This window comes from Lytechinus pictus, chromosome 2 (genome assembly GCF_037042905.1).
Source record: "Lytechinus pictus isolate F3 Inbred chromosome 2, Lp3.0, whole genome shotgun sequence".
In the NCBI taxonomy this organism is placed as follows: Eukaryota; Metazoa; Echinodermata; class Echinoidea; order Temnopleuroida; family Toxopneustidae; genus Lytechinus; species Lytechinus pictus.
This window is the reverse complement of record NC_087246.1, coordinates 43,181,462-43,193,075: the sequence shown is the minus strand read 5'-3', so window position 1 is coordinate 43,193,075 and position 11,614 is coordinate 43,181,462.

Here is an 11,614-nt window from a genome sequence, read left to right as displayed (position 1 = left end):
AAAAAAAAAACACAAGATGAAAAAGAAAGGAGAGAGAATCAAGAGAGTATGAGAATAGATATATATATATATATAGAGAGAGAGAGAGAAATGGGAGATCAGTTACGTAATAATGATAACATATGAATATTTTGTTAAAATTATGGTTTGTAATAAAATAATAAATACATTTAATTTTGTATTCAACCTGGGTCACCACAAAAAAGGGCTAAAAGTCAACATGAACACTTCCACCTGACCCCACATATCTTTTTAGGCAGGGGGGGGGGGTCAGACCAGTAATACAGAACATGTAGGTCTATTTTCTTTTTGAAAATTTGTATTGATTTTTGTCTCGCCTGCGGAGCGAGACATATGAATCACTATTTCCGGCGGCGTCGTCGTCAACAATTGTGTTGTACACCCAATAACTTTCTATAGCTTCGAGGTGGGATCACCAAATTCATACCGGAGGTTCATCTCCTGAAGGCACAGGTCAATTTCGAATATGAGTCGAATTTGAATAAGGTCAAAGGTCAATGAACTTTCCATGACTGGCACTGTGCTGTGTTGTACACATAATAACTTTCTATATCTTCAAGGTGGGAACACCAAATTCATACCAGCGGTCCATCTCCTAAAGGCACAGGTCGAATTCGAATATGAGTCGAATTTGAATAAGGTCAAAGGTCAAAGGTCAATGAACTTTCCATGACTGGCACTGTGCTGTGTTGTACACACAATAACTTTCTATAGATTCGAGGCGAGATCGCATAATTCATAACAGAGACCATCTCTTGAAGGTACAGGTCAAGTTCGAATATGAGTCGAATTTGAATAAGGTCAAAGGTCAATGAACTTTCCATGACTGGCACTGTGCTGTGTTGTACACACAATAACTTTCTATATCCAGGGATGCCACTTTTCCGTCTTTTTTAGGAATTCCGGCTTTTTCCCTGCTATCTGTCTTATTTCCGACTTTTCCTGTTTTCTGTGTATTAAAAAACCGGAAAGTCCTTTTTTCTCTCTCTCATGCATGTCGATCGACCGAGTGAGAGATATTTCCCCGAGATATTTGCTATTATTATAAACGCGCGCACTACCCACTACGTTCATTGAGTTATGCTTTTATCGAGGCTTTCGATTAGAATAAATCCTGGCCAATCAATGTGAGCGACAAGTTCCGAACGCACGCACATAGACAAGCGCAAAGCAGCGGCACAAATCGCGGTATAATAGCGACTGGTAAATACGTCTGTAAAGATGATGACGTCATCCAATATGGCAACTTACGATGACCAACGAAGGAATCGAGGAGGATGACTAAGTTTTGATCATCATTTGAAAGGAATTAGCGGTAACTGCGGTCTTAGGTACGATATTTCTGAATTTTATATATTTTCTCGTAAGTTTGGATGTAATTATTTTTTGATAATGTGACATTTTATGTGCCAAAAACGATCCGAAAATCGGGTTTCCGCCGAATGTTAGATCTAACGTTACTGCTGCATGCTGATACGGAACCCAGGCCCGGGAAGCAGGCCGGAGCTCCCTGGGTTAGCTGATACGTTGTCTTTATGTACGGGCCAACAACTCTTCAGTCTATGTATTGGTGAGTAGAGCCAACGCGGTTCAGCTGAACAACCAAAATACAGAGACTGAAGCTTTTGGTCTAGCGTTCTATGAGAAACACACAACTAATTACCATCAGTTTTTCAAACCTAATTGACTTCAAAGTCATCGATCACAACAAAGTAAGAAGCCACTTGGTCCTCCCCCCCTCCCCTAAATTTGAGGTGGGGGCGGACCCCCCCCCCCCTCCTAATTTTTTTTTTTTTTTGGCTTGTCCAATTTTTTACCTGTGTCCATCCCAAAATTTAAGGTGGACCCCCCTAAATTTTTTTCTTTCTTGGACACTGTCCCGGCCCGCGATAAGTTTAAGTATTTTTGGAGGACACTTAGTGGCATCCCTGTATATCTTTGAGGTGGGATCACCAAATTAATACCAGAGGTCCATCTTCTGAATGCACAGGTCAAGTTCGAATATGAGTCGAATTTGAATAAGGTCAAAGGTCAATGAACTTTCCATGACTGGCACTGTGCTGTGTTGTACACATAATAACTTTCTATATCTTCGAGGTTGGATCACCAAATTCATACCAGAGGTCCATCTCCTGAAGGCACAGGTCAAGTTAGAATATGAGTCAAATTTGAATAAAGTCAAAGGTCAAAGGTCAATGAACTTTCCATGACTGGCACTGTACGTGCTGTGTTGTACACACAATAACTTTCTATAGCTCCGAGGTGGGATCGCCAAACTCGTAACAAGAGGTCCATCTAAGTCATATAGCATAGTTTTGACATGCAGTCTCTTCATGACTGCAATATGCAGGCGAGACAACGCTTGGCGTTTGCCTTGTTTTGTTTGTAACTGATCTACATTTCCTCTTCTTTGATTCACGAAAAATACTTCTGTGCACTTTACCAAGAACACCCATATTATTTTGTGGGATTTTATACCCCAAACTTGTAAGTAATGAATCTGTCTGACCCCTCTTTATCTATATTTCAATATATCATCTTTAGTTCTTTTATATTTTGTCTCCTTCTGACTGCCAATAACTTTGTTTGTTACACTACGAATACAAAAATTCCAGGGTCTTATTTTGAAGACTACACGAATGAAAGGGTATGGTTGGCTGCACTTTGAAGATACATGGCTCTAATATATTATTGTGTGTGTTTGTGTGGGGGATCGCAGCTGTGCTGTGATTGGTCACTTGATTGAGGACAATGACCTTTTTGGAACAGGTCACTTTCAATTGCGTGTGTATATTCTCTCGTACTTCAGAGGAAACAACTTGAATAGCAAAATAGTATTTCATTCAAAAGAGCATTATTTTTTGTTATTTCTGTTTGTTCAATTTTATCAATAGATACGTCATTTGAAAGGGTAAATATTGAACTTTCATTTTGTCTTCTTAATTTCTTGATATCTCTACAATTCCTCAGGTTATTTACTCTTTGTAATGTTCATGAAATTATGATTTTATAGGTTTTACTTATTGAAAAAATGATGTAAAATATTACATCTTTTCTCCATTTTTCCAAACGCAAATATGAAAGATAATAACACGATCATAAAGTCCATGATCCATGTATCATTTCATTTGAAGAAGGTTTCATTATACAATGTACGGGTAAAGAGTTATGACCGTTTTAAAATTAGTCGCTGCTTACGTTTCGGTCAATTTAGGATTCCCTCGAATACCCCTGGCACTGGAGGGGTATTCATATTGGCACAGTAAGAGTTAGGTCAATGAACTTTGGCCAAGTTGGTATTTGTTGAATTTCGATTATAACTTTGAAAGTTTTTGGATCTGATTCATGAAACCCGGACATAAGAGTAATCAAGTATCACTGAACATCCTGTGCGAGTTTTAGGTCACATGACCAAGGTCAAAGGTCTAAAGGTCAATGAATTTGGCCATGGGGGTATTTGTTGAATTACCATCATAACTCTGTAAGTGTATTTGTCTAGTTCATAAATTCTGGACATAAGAGTAATCACGTATCACTGAACATCCTGTGCGAGCTTCAGGTCACATGACCAAAGTCAAAGGTCAATGAACTTTGGCCATGTTGGGCGTATTCGTTGTATTACCATCATAACTTTGAAAGTTTATGGATAAATTTTATGAAATGTGGACATAGGGGTAATCAATTTTCACTGATAAGTCTTAGGTCACATGATCAAGGTCAAATATCATTTAGGGTCAATGAACATAGTATTGTTTCATTATATGAATGGTGTTTTTTGTGAATAATTATAGTTTTCAAAGTCAGCACTGCTGCTATATTGAACCGCGTAATGCAGGTGAGACTACCAGAGGCGCTCCACTTCTTTTTGAAAAAGATTCCGGTCCCAAAATCGATTTCTTATGTATTTCATTGTTTTGTACAATTCTTATTGATTTTAACCTTATTATTTGTACTGTCTTTTTGAAAAAAATTGTTAGTGACATTATTTCAGTCATGAGTAGCATAAAATTAAATGACCTCTCAGTAAAAGCAAACATATTAACTTTATAAATTTCAGCTGAAAAATATTTTGCATTGACTTTGTACATGAAATCGCATTTTTGAGCAATTTCTGGCCTAACATGCACTTATATAATGTTGCATAATTCCAGGTCTGCATACCGGGGCATCGCAAAATTGGTCTCAAAAGATGCACAAGATTTGAAGGTATAAAATCAGTGAGCAGCACAGTAAGAAAAATTGAGCTTGGAAGAATTATCACAAAAAATGTTCCTACAGGCTAAACTTTGATGTATGGGAGTTTAACTACTGGTAGACACAACAAATAAGTAAGTCCCCCCTTAAACAAACATCCATAATTTCCGAACCACTGGGAGTTTTTAATATATTTTTACATGAGCGTGAAGGTAATTTTATCAGCTACCCTCTGAGTGAATGTTACGGACGTAATCTATGTCATGCTTCAGTGAGCACCACTAAAAGGCAAAATTGTCACTTTTTAAAAGTCACAAGCCAAATATGTGATGCATCACACCAGAATGAGAGTCAGAATTTTTCAAATCCTCTTTTATTAATGATTATTGTTCCCTGTTTCATTACCTTTAATATGATATATAACTCAACCCGTAAGATTAAATATAAGTAGAGATATTAGCCTTTGAATGCGAGAAGAATTGGGCTCTTTGAAATAAAAATCAAGAGAAAAACGTGTTTGAAGTTTAACTTCCGTTTTGACTCCGCGCCAGGAAAAAATCTACTTTGTCACTGCTATGCTAACTGAAAAGCCCTAGCAACCACTTTCCAAAAAGGGGAAATGATTGACCAATGAGGAGGCTTCAACCGCTGCTCTGAGAACAATAGTCAAATAGGGCATGTGCGATCGTGGCAAGACAACGCGATGTTGAATTTGGTTTTAATTTCTGTGATTATACCAAGGAGGTTATAGAAACTTGATTATACAGTGCGTCCCACAAAAAAACGAAACCGAGATTTATCGATGATTTATCATAGCTTAATCACATATAAAATATACAAATGACCTACTTTTGTAAAGCTTAGAATCTTCTCTTTCATCTGCAATTACTTAGATTTTTTCTCATTCATGCATGATTCAGCAAAAACAATTTGAAGAGGGTATACCAAAAAGTCAGTATCTAGTTCAAAGTTCAACATCTGCTATTTAATTTGATACCTCAATTACAGAAAATGGTCAAGAAATAACAAAGTTCTGGTTATTTGAAATAAGGCTTGAATTTCAACAATTTCACAAAATGAGAGGTTTTACAGGCTAGCATCCAGACTCAACACTCTGTTTTGTTGACCATCAGCCATGCATTAAGTCTTTTTGTTAAACGTGCTATAGCTTCTGTGGGAAACCGGTGAAAAGACGTTTATTTAATGAAATTATGGAAATACAAGCATTGTTTCTTCATTGTTACTTCTTGACCATTTTCTGTGATTAAGGTATCAAATGAAAGTGCAGATATTGAACTTTTTAGCCATGTGATTTTCTTTTTGAAATTCAGATAGCCCCCGCCAAATGAGTTTTTTGTATCATTTCTTTAAATGGTTTTTGCTCATTCATGCGTGAATGAGGAATAATGTAAGTAATTTCAGATGAAAGAGGAGATTCCAAACTTTACATTGGTAGGTCATTTGTCTATTGTCTTTATGATTAAGTTATAATAAATCATCGCTAAATATATCTCGGTTTCGTTTTTTGTGGGATGCACTGTACAAGGGATTTATATCTTCATCAAAGAAATGAAAATGTCATGCATGTTCTACCTAAGTATTGTAAGAATAGGTCGGATCTAAAACCATATGGGGGGGGGGGAATTCCGATGGTTTTGTTGTGTCAACGTGATATTTGAATGTCAATCGCGTATAATCTATAAAGCGAGTCACTATGACCGCATGGTCCAATTAAATAAATTATCCTTGTAAAGTAGTTCATGTCTTTGTTTTCTATAAATATGAATCTATTATAATAGAGATACTCCTTTTTTTTTATTTTTCCCTCACAAATTTACGTTTTATGAACGCTTATATTAGATTGAGACAGTGGGAATAATTTGCTCGATCTCGTCTATTATTGATCAAACTTGTTATCAGGCATTACATGTGTTTGCTCCACTTTGTTATAATATCAAAGCATATACTGTTTTAAACAAAATCAAGCTTAGTTATGTTAAATGTTTCATCATGTTGATGAGTAAAAGTTCATTATGCGCCTCTTAAAAATCACGCCTTTGCCACATTATTTCAGCAATTCTACAAATTTCAGGAACATGCATTCTTGGTACACCATTATTGAGTCTTCTAAATCAACTTGCTATAAGTCTTCAATGCTTGATAATAACAAAAATATTGTGAAATTGTAGGGTATAAAATATTTTTCATGATACTTCATTTTTAATACATTGAGTTATCATATTTAAAACAATAATGAACATCATTTTATTCTATATTTATTGTGACTTTTCCTCCCTTGAAATTTCGTCACCAAACCAACACTATGGATGCATAAGCTTTCTTCTGATATCTTACAAAGCTTAGGATACGGTTTGCTGAAAAAAGAGGTTCAAAGGGAACGAGCATCAAAGTATCCCTGTAAGTCACCCACAACAATGGGGGTAATCTCTCCCATCAAAATCCCCACAAGTGAGCCCTTTTTGACAATGGAGTCAGGTTGAAATCAACCTAGTTCTAGTCACTATCAACATCCTGCTTCGCAAGAATGAAAGGGAAAATCACATGGATTATTTTTTATGCCCCTGCAGACGAAGTCTGGAGGGGGCGTTAAAGTACACACACAAAGAAAATTCACGAAAGTGATGATTATAGACAAATTATATATGGATGGAAAGGTCTTGTCTTTTTATACACAAATACATGTATGTCACTAAAAAGTCTTATAGATGACGTGGAAATGCAAGAAATGAAATTATTAGAGACCCTTCTCAGCCCCCCAGCCGCCCCCAGACCGACAGTTCACGCAGTGAAAACAGTTGAGAATAATGACGTCACACCTTCGTCGAGCTCATCATCCCTCTGTGCATAATACACTGAATCACCTTACTGACCTGTTCAATATCTCTGAATTTACCGTTTTCTTCATGTAATGTGATATCCGATTTCTGTTTTCGACAACTTCAGACCAAAAGTGAACCAGAACTGTGTTACTTTGCCCGTTTTTATTGAACTGGGAACTGTAAAGACCGATTTTGTCCACTGGACAGGCGTCGTGGGTTGTGTTGCTCCACTCACACAACATGCGAGGTTAGTATACTAACCTCGCACAACGCATGTCATTTCATAATGAATTTTGACGTTTTCATTCATCACACGAATGTGAGAATATGAAACACGCCTAAATCTTCACAATATACTAAATTTAGTCATCTTAATATTATAATGTAATCTAATTTTAAAAATCAGCACGAACTTATCTATAAAAATGGATTTTAAACGCTTACCTCCAAATCTCAGCCATTTACTCCGTCCGATCCTTAATACTGCGGTGGAAATTACGCAAACAACAATCGAAATGCGAATTTTTCCTATCGAACAGTCTAGATTCAAGTCGCCGGTGCATAATAGGAAATTGTACCAAAAATCAACAGGTTGCATGTCACGTATAATCGCTGATGGCGCTACATCATAAAATAACGCTGAACAGCGAAAAAAATGCGGAGCGGCTAGAACGCAGCCAGCAGTACAGCTGATCTGACGTAAACGACGTAAACAAGCAAGTTTATTAAATAATATCGCGCGCCCTCTCTGTGCGTATAGAGAGAACCATGCAGCGAATCGGGGCCATGCCTGCCTCGACATCAAGAAAAATCATCGATATAAAGTACCAGAAAGACAGAGAGGAATTGAAATTGGCTTCATATCGTTTTGTAAGTTTCATATCCAAAGCTTATCTGATCTTAAATCCATATTTATTGCTAATTTAAAATATATAGCCCGAAAGGCATTGCAAGTGCCGTGCAAGTGGTTATCCTGTGGACGGCGGCGGTAATGTACCCATAGGTGGTGTTGCTCCAGTCAGTCAGTGAGTGAGTCAGTGTTTATTGAAAAACTCAAAGCTGTAGCTGCCCATTCACTGCTTGCCGCTGGGGCTCTGCAAGGGCAGTGATGCTGCACATTACGCTGTTTGATCCATCCACAAAAGGCGTCATACCTTAAACTAAAGTCAAGGTAAGCATGTTTGGAAATTGTACTTGTATGGTCTGGCATCTGACTGACGATGCATTCAGGTCAGATGACAGATACAGATCTAATAATACCGGTAATTTTAGAATCATGCATTATTTCAAGCTGTACTAGTTGACTACGTAGGCCCTAAAGTCTTTTTTAAAAAGGTTTTTGCAGCAGATTTTTTCTTCAGTCAGATTTCTAAATAAACTGGCCAGGCAATGGCTTGGTTATACTGAAAATACTACTTGGAATTAGGATGTCATGATTCATGAAGCCAGACAAGATTTCAGCAGTGGTTACCCTGATTCCCTGATTAGTATACTATTACTAATACTAACCACGCAATACGTGTGAGTGCCCTGATTCCTGACCGAAATTAGAGTCTGGTGTTTCTTTCAAAAATGAAGATAAATGCACTCTTTGTTATGACCCGGAGAGCACGGCTCAAGTTCGTGTAGGCTCCACTTCACTTCCGCTACGCTACACCTATACCCGGGTAGCGTACATGTAATGTAGCGATAGTGAAGTGGAGTGGAGCCTACACGAACATCACTTGAGGTAACTGGTGCTCTGAGTAGAACTTTACAGTCTAAACCCACTATCATTTAATGTCGACCAGGAATTACATGCCACTGCACCGGCTTATTCCTGTATCAGATGATGATGATAATCTGTGCACCAAAACTAGAATATAAACTGATTAAAGTCAAACTAAAAATGTCTGGTAGGCTTCCTACTAGTGTACATACTTCCTACCATAGCCTGTAGTACATTGATTAACCAGTTTGTTCAAAAATATTGTGGCTGTTGAAGACAGTATTTCTTGTAGTCCTTCTTAATCATTAACATAATAAAATTCATACTTTGATTATTTAGACTATTTCTTTTTTTCTCTCTCTCTCTCTTCTACATACAGATCTGCACACTTGCTGACTCAGCATGGTCTCTGCTTACTACTTCAATCTGGGAGATTCTGATATGGACATGTAGCCATTTTTTCTTCACTCTGCTTTCCTGGAGCTACGGTTTGCAAGTTATGGACTGATAATGATCTTAATTGATCTTGGAAACAACAATTTAGAGCAGTTTTGGAGAGGACTATAACATTGAATTGTACAGGAATACAGCTTGTCAAAAATAAGAACACAATTTAAATCGAAAGAACAATTGTAATGTAACTAGGGCATTTTGTGAGAAATTTTCTACTCAATCACACGTCCCAAATCAAGGGTAAGTCCTTTGATTAAACACAAACATGTAGTTGAATTGCACGTGCAACTCGACCTTATTACACTTGAATTTGAATTTGAGACTTACGCTTTGAACCTAAGTTTCTTGCAAAGCCCCAAAGTTATATTTTGTTAGCAACTCTGTATCAGTTATATACCATGCTGATTGCTGAAAGTTAAGTGTCGTGTATATATCGTCAGAATTTTTTTCTCGAAAGGTATAATATATTTGTCCTTTTAAATGATATTGGAATATGGGTATGCCTTTTATTTGTTTTCCACAATATTCATTGCATGTATGAACAAAAGAGAAATATTTATTGTGAAGCACTGTGAATGTTGTTTGCAGTTGTGTGATGGTGCATCATGTTTGTTATAAGACTGTAAGCCTGGTGGATGTGATCGAGGAAGTGGCCTGGATGAAAGGAAAGTGAACATGTGTCCAATTACTGGTTTGCACATTTTAAGACAATTTTGTTTCTGGATAAATATTGCTATGTATTTCATGTTAAGAGTAAAGGAGAAGTCCACCCAAACAAATATTCATTTGAATAAAAAATAAATATTCAGAAAATTTCATAAAAACTGATTCAAATTAAATAATAAAAAATAAAATGCTAAACAAAATTTGAAATGAATAAGATGTGACATAATCAACTCTAATTTGCATGTCATTGTTATGTGTTTATAACTGTTTTGAGTAAAAAAACAAGGGAAATTACTCTATTCAAATAATTTTTACTTGTTGTGGACTTGTTGTGGACATTTAACTCATCCTCTACCCCTCCCATCTAATCTAATCAAGAACTTGAAAATCAAAAGCAGCAATTAAGAAGTACGATTTAATAAATGCAGGTCTGAATAGAATCTCACATGAAAATAAAAAGAGAAAGAAAGAGCTGGGTAGGAATGGGGAAGGAATAAAATGATTTTTTTAAAAATCCCCGAACAAAAAAAAAATCACGAGTTCCGAACCAGGGTCCTCGTACTCAACAAAATAACATTTTACCGGTTTGGCCACAGACTGCTTCTTACTTGTGTAGGGGTTTTTAAGGATATATGAAACAAAGTCCGTTCGCCGCTGTTGCCTCATAATGCTTCGGCAATTCAACTGTAATTCCAATCATTTCGCGATGGATATTACCGTGTTTTTTTGTTGTTCCTGACTTTGCTACGTAATGAAATTTCATAATTTTTGTTCAGTCGTGAAGAAGAATGTCTATGCTTTATATTGATTATAATATTAATGTGACGCAAGTGTGATTTCTAAGTGAAAATGTGCTTTGTTTATTCACATATATTTCTTTAAAAAAAAAATCATTTTTTCTAAGCTAAATATCGGTAACCAAAATACGTTAAATGTGCATTTTATTTCATTGTTCAGTATATTCAAACTTTTATCTATATAACAAGACCAATCTTATGAGGAATAAACAATTCTAAGAGCAAAAAATGCTGATTGGAAAGGTCGTCTTCAATGGGCTGCTGTCAGCTCAGCTGCTCACTGCTCATTGTGTGACGTCACTCAGCTGGAGCTCGCAAGAGTACCGGTGGAAGGCAGAAATATGGCATGAAAATAAATCATTTTTGAGAGCCGATTTCTGCAAACTCTAATCACTATTTCAAAAAGTGAAGTTAGATATATGATAAGTAATCATTCCCCTTTACAATGATGACCACAAAAATTAATTATAAAATAGTTTTGATTCTTCGGGTGTGTACTTTAAGCGTTGCCCCTGTCCGTCTGTCCCCCCACGTGGTTTCCGCGCAATAACTCGAAGAATATTGATTGGAATTTGAAAAATTTTGGTGTGCTGGTAGATGACACCAAAATACAGGCTAAGTTCGAATTCGTAGTCCGCAGGTCAAAGGTCCAGTTCATTAAATATGCAAGTTGTTTTCCGCGCAATAACTCGAAAAACATTTAATGGTTTTTGAAAAATTTGGTGTGCTGGTAGATGACACCAAAATACAGGCTAAGTTCGAAATCGGAGTCCACAGGTCAAAGGTCACAGCTCATTAAATATGCGAGTTGGTTTCTGCGCAATAACTCAAAAAATATTGAATGGATTTGAAAAATTTTTGGTGTGTAGGTACATGAGACCAAAATACATGCTAATTTTGAATTTCGAGTCCGCAGGTCAAAGGTCACAGCTCAT